General features: G+C 41.0%; 1 non-coding gene across 1 annotated transcript; it reads right to left on the bottom strand.

The window, feature by feature from the left end:
- Positions 1 to 6,852: 6,852 nt before the first annotated feature.
- On the bottom strand, positions 6,853 to 6,966 carry LOC140285048 (U5 spliceosomal RNA). Its single transcript, XR_011910249.1, has one exon. It is a non-coding gene; the product is annotated as a U5 spliceosomal RNA (small nuclear RNA).
- Positions 6,967 to 8,999: the final 2,033 nt, after the last annotated feature.

The raw sequence follows: 8,999 nt of genomic DNA, 5'->3' as shown, positions 1-8,999 counted from the left end.
CAAACTATGGTCGGACATTCAAACCTTGGAGCCGAACACATCCACTCCTGCTTTTGATGATATATGGTTGGGCATTCGCACCTTTTCTTAACCATTTTTTAGTAGTTATTGGTGGACATTCAGACCTTCTTGCAGCTGAACACCTCCGCTCCCGCTTTTGATGGTGTATAGTTGGGCTTTCGAGCCTTTTCTTCCCCGGTTTTTACAAATTATGGTTTGACATTCAGACCTTGCAGCCGAAAACCGCTCCCTCTTTTGATCATACATTGTCGGGTATTCGCACCTTCTCTTATCCGCTTTTTACAAACTTTAGTCAGAAATTCACACCTTGCAGCTGAACAACCTCCGCTCCCTGTTTTGATCATGTATTGTCTGGCAATACCACCTTTCCTTACCCGTTTGTGAGTAATTATGGCTGGAACTTCACACCTACTTGCAGCCGAACACAACTTTTCCCGCTTTTGATGGTGTATAGTCAGGAATTCTCACCCTTTCTCATCAGCTTTTTGCAAATTATGATCTGACATTCACACCTACTTGCAGTCGAAAAGCTCTGCTCCCGCTTTTGATTATGTTTGGTTGGATATTCGAACCTTTTCTTACCCGCTTTTTACAAACTTTAGTCGGACATTCACACCTTCTTGCAGCTGTAGCACCTCCGCTCCCTGTTTTGATCATGTATGGTCTGGCATTCTTACCTTTTCTAACACATTTTTCAGCAATTATGGTTGGAGATTCACACCTACTCACAGCCGAACATATCCGCTCCTGCATTTGATGGTGGATGTTCGGGCATTCGAACTTTTCTTACCCGACTTTTACAAACTATGGTCGGACATTCAAACCTTCTTATAGCGGAACACATCCACTGCTCCTTTTGATGATGTATGGTTGGGCATTCGCACCTTTTCTTACCCATTTTTCAGTAATTATTGGTGGACATGCAGACCTTCTTGCAGTGGAACACCTCTGCTCCCGCTTTTGATGGTGTATAGTCGGGCTTTCGAGCCTTTTCTTCCCCGGCTTTTACAAACTATGTTTGGACATTCAGACCTTGCAGCCGAAAACCTCCGCTCCCTCTTTTGATCATACATTGTCGGGCATTCGCACCTTGTCATACCCGCTTTTTACAAACTTTAGTCAGACATTCACATCTTGCAGCTGAACCACCTCTGCTCCCTGTTTTGATCATGTATTTTCTGGCAATACTACCTTTTCTTACCCGTTTGTGAGTAATTATGGCTGGACGTTCACACCTACTTGCAGCCGAACACCACCTCTCCCGCTTTTGATGATGTATAGTCAGGCATTCTCACCCTTTCTCATCAGCTTTTAGCAAATTATGATCTGACATTCACACCTACTTGCAGTCGAACAGCTCTGCTCCCGCTTTTGATTATGTTTGGTTGGATATTTGAACCTTTTCTTAACTGCTTTTTACAAACTTTGGTTGGACGTTCACACCTTCTTGCAGCCGAACACCTTCGCTTCCACTTTTGATGGTATATATTCGGGCATTCGAACCTTTTCTTACCCGCTTTTTACAAACCATGGTCGGACTTTCACACCTTCTTGTAGCCGAACAACTCCGCTCCCGCTATTGATTGTGTACAATCTGGTATTTTAACCTTTTCTTACCCGCTTTTTACCAACTATGGTCGGACATTCACACTTTCTTACAGCGGAACACCTCTGCTCGCACTTTTGATGATGTATGGTTGGGCATTCTGAACTTTTCTTACCCATTTTTTAGTAATTATGGGTGGACATTCACACCTTCTTGCAGCTGAACACCTCCTCTCCCGCTTATGATCATGTGCGGTTTGATATTCGAAAATTTTCTTTCATGTTTTAAAGCAATTATTGATGGACATTCAAATCTTCTTGTAGCCGAACACATCCACTCCTGCTTTTGATGATGTATGGTTGGGCATTCGCACCCCTTTTTTACCCATTTTTCAGGAATTATGGGTGGACATTCAGACCTTCTTGCAGCCGAAAACCTCCGCTCCCTCTTTTGATCATACATTGTCGGGCATTCGCACCTTGTCTTACCCGCTATTTATAAACTTTAGTCGGACATTCACACCTTCTTGCAGCTGAACCACCTCCGCTCCCTGTTTTGATCATGTATGGTCTGGCAATACTACCTTTTCTTACCCGTTTGTGAGTAATTATGGCTGGACATTCACACCTACTTGCAGCCGAAAACCACCTCTCCGGCTTTTGATGATGTATGGACCGGCATTCTTACCTTTTCTAACACATTGTTCAGCAATTATGGTTGGAGATTCACACCTACTCACAGCCGAACATCTCCGCTCCTGCATTTGATGGTGTATAGTCGGGCATTCTCCCCCTTTCTCATCAGCTTTTTGCAAATTATGAACTGACATTCACACCTACTTGCAGTCAAACAGCTTTGCTCCCGCTTTTGATTATGTTTGGTTGGATATTCGAAACTTTTCTTAACTGCTTTTTACAAACTTTGGTCGGACGTTCAAACCTTCTTGTAGCCGAACACATTCACTCCTCCTTTTGATGATGTATGGTTGGGCATTCGCACCTTTTCTTACCCATTTTTCAGTAATTATGGGTGGACATTCACACCTTCTTGCAGCTGAACACCTCCTCTCCCGCTTATGATCATGTGCGGTTTGATATTCGAAAATTTTCTTTCATGTTTTCTAGCAATTATTGATGGACATTCAAACCTTCTTGCAGCTGAACACCTCCGCTCCCGCTTTTGATGGTGTATAGTCGGGCTTTCGAGCCTTTTCTTCCCCAGTGTTTACAAATTATGGTTGGACATTCAGACCTTCTTGCAGCCGAAAACCTCCGCTTCCTCTTTTGATCATACATTGTCGGGCATTCACACCTTGTCTTACCCACTTTTTACAAACCAGGGTCGGACATTCACACCTTTTAGTAGCCGAACAACTCCGTTCCCGCTATTGATTGTGTACAGTCGGTTATTTTCACCTTTTCTTATCCGCTTTTTACCAACTATGGTCGGACATTCACACCTTCTTGTAGCTGAACACCTCCGCTCCAGCTGTTGATGGTGTATAGTCGGGCTTTCGAGCCTTTTCTTCCCCGGTTTTTACAAATTATGGTTGGATATTCAGACCTTCTTTCAGCCGAAAACCTCCTCTCCCTCTTTTGATCATACATTGTCAGGCATTCGCAACTTGTCTTACCCGCTTTTTACAAACTTTAGTCAGAAATTCACAACTTGCAGCTGAACCACCTCCAAATAAACCTTGGATGCTAGCTGGGCATATGAGGGCCCCGGGTCATTGCCTTGCTTTTAGGAAGCTTAGAAATAAATGTACAGCAGAAATAAGAAAGGCCAAGTCTGATCATTATCTAAATTTGATTCCCAGAGCTTACTCAGATTTCCCAAAAGTCTGTCCTACTGCTCCTGTTTTTAATTAGACTTCTATGCTCCGCAGTCGCAGATTTGTCACTCCTTTTAAGCTTATTGTATGTTCTAAATGTTCTTTTAATCGTGTCTTCAAAAGTTTTCTGTTTTTTCTGTCTCAGCTATTGCATATGAGATTATTTTCTCCATTTATCTCCAAGTTTAAATAAATGTTATTACTAGTGTGGCACTTTCTATGTCAAGGGGACAGTGGTGGTACTCTGTCCTGCATCATCTTTATTTCTGCTAATCCATGCTTCATACCATAAAATTGGGAATACTATAATAAGAGTAATGATTAATAATACACAGCTGGTTCCTCTTAACCCACAAAATCCTGGTAATCTGAATGGATGCCACGGCCTTTGTCCATCCATTTTCCCTGTCTTATTTTAGTCACACCCTATGTTTTCATGTTAGCCGTTGTTTTCTTCACTGAGGTTGAGATGAACTCCCTCCTGTAGAGAGAATTCCCCTTTGTAGTCAGACTTTTGCCTCAGAAAACAGTGGTGGGTAACTAATCTTTCCCTACTTCTGAAGGTCGTAGTACAATGTGATAAGTGAATCCAAGAAGTCCTTCAGCTGCTGTGGGTGATGTAAGTAGTACCTGAAATGGACCTTCCCCCCTTGGACTGGACCAGTTCTTTTTCTTTATCACTTAGATGATGATCCAGTCCCCGGGTTTTACTGTCTTCAGATATTCCTTCACCGGTTCACCTGGAACAGACTAAACAGAAGAGATCTCTCTACTTGTTAATATTTGTATTCTGCTAAGGTTTCTTCTCTTTTTCTTTTTTTCTTCATCATGTCAGTTGATGACTGTGTTTTGACTGTGGGAGTACAAATGGTCTTCCATACCTTTTCTCAAATGGAGTTCATCTTGTGCTAGTTGGAGGATGCATTTCCAATGCTGTGTTAACACATGTACAGTTGAGAAGGCATACTGACTGTCAGTGTAAACGTTAACAACCTTTTTGTTATTTAATTTACAAACTTCAGTTAAAGCTACCAATTCGACTGCTTGAACAGAGTAATTTTTTGGTAGTGGTTGTTTTAAGAAAACTTCAGTTTCTGTTAGTACTGCAAAGCCTGTAGCATTTGTGCCATCAGGGTTTTTTGCGTGACCTGTCGAATAAATATAGTTATTTCTGCATTTTCATAACGTATATCAGTTAAGTCTGGCCTGGGTAAAACATTGATGGTTATTTCTGACATGCAATCATGAGAATTTCCATCTGTGGGGTAGGTAGCAGTGTGGATGGATTAAGTGTAGCACATCTCTCGACAACAAGGTGTGGCTGTGAAAGAAGAACAGTTATGTAGGAGAGATGTCTGGTAAAGATATTTTGTTAAGTAACCATATCACAGCCACTGCATGAGGTACCTTAAGTGTTAATGGGTGAAATAACACCATAATTGTTGATGCCTGCACTGCCAATGGCTTCTGGCCATTGATTCAAAAGTACGATCTCGTCACTTTTTCCCCCTTTCAGTGGACACTGGCCCCTAATTACCGCAATTCAGCAGGGGGTCTTTCATTAGGAGTACTGGACTCCCCCGTGCACGGTTTCAGCTCCGACCCTGGACGGCGGAAAAAACGTCGAGATCTGGTTTGAGTACCCAATTGTTGAGAAAATTCTCTCAATGAGACTCAGAGTTGCTGGAGTCGGTTAATGCAAAGGTTTAATCTTGCAGCAAGCTCAAGAATGTGTGTGTGTATGGGTGTATGTGTGCGAACGTGTGTGTGAGTTTGTGTGTGTGAGAGTTTAAAGAACCTGTTATCCACAGGCAGGTCTTAACTAGTATGGCACGGGTCCAGCCTGTCTCATCTTTTTTGGAAGGTCCAGCGCTTGGCCGTAACCCTTCTGTCTGTTTGGACTCTCACATACATTCGGTTAATCATAGAAAAACGAGAACAAAACTTTTTAGCCCCTTAAATTCATAAAACAGACATGGTGCAGTTATTTCCATTCTAGAAAATAAGAGTAATCACCACCATTCCTATAAATTCTGGATATTCTAACAATCTGAATCTTTTTTAAATGTTCAATGAAGCCCTTTGCTGTTCTGTTTAGAGACTCAGCTGATCATAAACCTTCTAAACTCTTAACCTTTTTCATTTCTCAGTTAGTATTCACTTTAAAACTGATTAAAATAAAAAATAAATGAATGCCTATCAACAAATGTGGGATCTAAACTCTACTGCTTCCTCTAAAATGATTTATTTTCTCAATTCAGAAATATGTGTGTGTAAGTCACAACACCTGTGACACCAAAACGGCTTTCTTTTCTCTCTTTTCTCTACACTCTGCACTGTGAGCACACACACCAAATCAGAAAGGCTTTTTTCTCTCTTTTCTACATTATGGACTGTGGGGACACAAAACCCCTCTCTCTTTTTTTTTTTTGATTGTGTGTCAGGGCGTTGTCTCACGTATTAGATGATGCTTAAGATATGAATGGGTTTATCAGTCACATCAGAATCCATACATACTGATCCTCCCGTAATAAAATGGTCGGATCTTATCAAACACACTTTGTTTCTTGTGACAATCAAGTCAGCGAAACAGCGTATACACGTCAAGACACTGAATCAAGTTTGCCACAAGAACTCATAAGTTTGGTAGTATTGCTCTGCCGTCAGCAATCATACACCCATTTTATTTTCGTGAGACATGTGCAGGCACCTGTTCATCTACTGTTCTATCACTATGAATTAGTTTATCTATTATCAATAAGGATACTTCTACAACTACTATCAAAGTATGTCCGGACTTCTTATGTTGTCAGTTGCTATATATGAATAAGTGGGTAGCTACTGACAAGCATTAAGCATGTCACACAGCCCAAACATATAACATTTCAGGACACACCACACAGTTAACAACCACAGTGAAGCGTGTCAAAGCCCAAACATGTAACATTCAACAGGACACTTACACAACACATTCAAATCAAACAGTCAGACAACATACAAGAACATATACCCCAGCCGGCATTGCTCCCTGCCTATTTTCCTACAGCTCACTATGTGTGCGCACACCTTTATTCACAAACTCTTCAACCGAAGCTGCTACAGCTCGATTGGCTGAATACCCTTAGATCCTATTTCGGTGAATTTGACATCTGCCTTACATGTAACAGATTAGCGGTTTAGCAGTTTTAATTTAGTTTGAGTGAAGAAATTCATTTTATTGCAAAATCCGAAATCGTGAAGAACTCGTGAAAGTAAGATTATTCTCGGATTCCTGAAACTTTAGATTTGCTCTTTCTTTTACTGCAAAGTACAACGTTGGGTTTTTTTGTTTAAATCTTTCTAGACATGGTAATTAAGAAGGACAAAGCAGTCGCAACAAGTAAGGCGACTCTACTCAGAGAAGTCACTCTGCACAGTAACAAGATTTCTTTTGCACAGACAGAAAGGGCTTCACCCGCAAAGGTAAAGCCTGCCAAAAATAGAAACAACTCATTAGTGCTGCTCTCCACTGAAGTCTTTAGTAAAAGGCGAAAGACTTGTACGTTATGAAGAGAAACCAGAGTACGATTATCCGTCACTGCGGGAGCAGGGCATCAGGCTAGTTGGCATAGCCACCTTCCCCATGGTGAGCTTTGCTCCCCCCCCCCCCTTGCTCCTCGGCTGACCAAGGAGGAACTACTCGATGGCTGCAACACCTGAAAGAGATATTGATGCGAGACCCGATCAAAAGCTTTTTCAAAGTCTAAATTTAAGATGACAAGCCGGGTGTTTCTGTCTCTAGCGTAATCAATGATGTCTCGAATCAGTACGAGGCTGTCGGTGAGTTGTCTCCCTGAGATGGCACAAGCCTGGTCTGGGTGAATTACCTCCTCTAAAACAGAGGACATCCGTGTCGCTAAAACCTTGCTAAAAAGTTTACAGTCAAAGTTTAAAAGTGTGATGGGCCTCCAATTCTTTAGATCAGTCTTATCATTTTTTTAAAAAGTAGAGTCACTATTCCCACTCTAAAACTGTCAGGCAGTCGGTCGAGTTTTTCAAAATCTTTAAAAACATCTAAAATGTCTGATGATAAAAGGTCCCAAAAGGTCAGATAGAATTCTGCAGGAAGCCCGTCTAAACCCAGAGCTCGACTTCTCTTAAAACCTGTTAGGCATTTTTTCTAACTCTAAAGCAGTAAAATCCTGTGTCAAGTGTGCATGCTCTTTTACGGTTTTGTCAACCAATTTTAAAATCTCTGCCGATGTTTCCAAGTGCACTGGTTTCTCTTTGTACATGTTACTATAAAAGGTATGTACAGTTTCAATCATCTCTTGTGTGGATTTTGTTAAAAACCCATCTTCTCTTTTTAGATTTTGAATACACTCCTTTTTATTTATAACTTTCTTAATAAAGTACCGTGTGCATTTTTCACCTTCCTCAATTTCCTGCTCCCTGCTTCTTACAAAAATTCCTTTACTCTTTATTTCTGCTAAAACTGACATTTCCTTTTTGACATGTTTGATTTCTTCATTAAAGTCTATGCCACACTGATTTAGTTTAAAGTAGCGCTGTAAGCGTTTCTGTAGTCCCATCATACATCTATTCTCTTTCCTTTTTTTACGTTTACCTTGCTGTTTAAAAAAAGTCTGGGTCGTTTCCTTCACCATTTCCCACGATTGTGCATGTGTTTCGTAGAGGTCTTGAAAGGTCTGCCACTCTTTATAACATTCCCTGTACTGACTGACTATGATTTCATCCTCCAACAGGGAACAGTTGAGTTTCCACAGACCACTTCCTACCGTCACACCAGAAGGGGGGGAAAGAGTGCAGGAGAGCATAAGGTGGTCTGAAAAGAAAACAGGAGTTAATCTAACATCAGTGGGTGGGCAATCTCTAGTAAAGAAATAATCAATGCGAGAGGCTCTGGTGCCATCATGACTAAACCAGGTGAAGCCCTCCTCTCTGGGATGCATGGTTTTAAAACAGTCAGTAAGCTTAAAATCCCTGCATATGCCCTGAAGTAAAATCGAAGTCCAAAAAGAAATACACTTTAAAATCTCCCCCTGCTCTTTTTCTATCTTTCCTGCTCAAGATACAGTTAAAATCCCCTCCTACAACTAAAGGTACTTGCCCTAGCATGTAAAGCTGTATATCTTCTAAAAGGTCATACCTGTAATTTTTTCCATTGAAACCATAAATATTTAAGAGGTTAAAGTCTTGCCCCATAAAATTCAAGTGTGCTAAAAGTGCCCGTCCGCCACTGTGCTACCTTTCACCAGAACATGCGGATTTTTAATTAGAATGGCCATACCATCATTTTTATTTTGATTTGAGCCACTCCATATCGATAAATGGGGCCACATTTCCTCCCATTGTCTATGGTTTTTTGAAAAAGGTAGTCCACATTCTTGTATTAAAAACACATCTGATTTTATGGAGACTAAGAAGGATAAAATACTCTGGGCTCTTGTCTTTGATTTCACACTTCTCACATTTAGTGTTGAGAAGGTGAGAACCATTAAAAGGATAAAGGAAAGTAGGTCTGTCATTTTCGTTTTTCTAAGTTATCAAAACAAATTACACACTCAGGTTATTTCTTGGGAAACTAGCTCTTCCTTA

The sequence above is a fragment of the Leuresthes tenuis genome, unplaced genomic scaffold, assembly GCF_036924035.1.
Source record: "Leuresthes tenuis unplaced genomic scaffold, fLeuTen1.0.hap1 SCAF_24, whole genome shotgun sequence".
NCBI classification, from domain to species: Eukaryota; Metazoa; Chordata; class Actinopteri; order Atheriniformes; family Atherinopsidae; genus Leuresthes; species Leuresthes tenuis.
Note: the sequence above shows the minus strand (reverse complement) of the source record. Positions and strands in the feature narration are given on the sequence as shown.